The sequence below is a fragment of the Vicugna pacos genome, chromosome 16, assembly GCF_048564905.1.
Source record: "Vicugna pacos chromosome 16, VicPac4, whole genome shotgun sequence".
NCBI classification, from domain to species: Eukaryota; Metazoa; Chordata; class Mammalia; order Artiodactyla; family Camelidae; genus Vicugna; species Vicugna pacos.
Window position 1 is genome coordinate 46,577,027 of NC_133002.1, and position 654 is coordinate 46,577,680.

The following is a 654-nucleotide window of genomic DNA, read 5'->3' on the forward strand; positions in this document are numbered from 1 at the left end:
GCCGCCGTTTCCGCAGCAGATCCACCCCCGCCTACTACGCCGGGGCAGGATTCAGCCTTACAGTCTTCCTGGCTCGACTTCTCCTCTCTCCCTTCTCTGCGCCCCCAGGGCCCAGTGCACCGATAAATCTTTCCCAGTACGTTGCATTGTTACTGCGAGTTGCTCTCGCGTCTGACGGGTCTCTCGCCCCGGCCAAGGATCCAGAATCCTTGCCTTGGTGGTCTCGGAACCCCAGGCCCTGGCACAGCTCCTGGCACAGCTCCTGGCACTTGGAGGGCGCTCAATAAATGTTTGCAAAATCGAATTCTGTGTTAAGCAAGCGTCCACCCCTCCGCACGCGGGTGATGGTTTATGTGCAGGTGGTGGGGGCGGAGGGAAGGCTGGCTGTGTGCCCTGGGTCGGGGACACAGGCAAGGCGCTCTTCGGGGCTCGAGTGGGAGGACACGGAGGAGGGACACCACGCAGGAGAGTGGAGCCTGGGCTGGCAGAGGGCTGACGGTGCCAGACGCCGCGGGCGCCCTGCGCTCCTCCCCCTCCTCTCCGCGGGTCCCCCTCCTCCCCCTCCTCCCCGCGCGCCCCCTCCCCCTCCCCCTCCCCGCGCCTCTCCTCCTCGGGCTCCGCCGCCCCCGCCCCGCGCGGCCGCGGCAGGGAGGG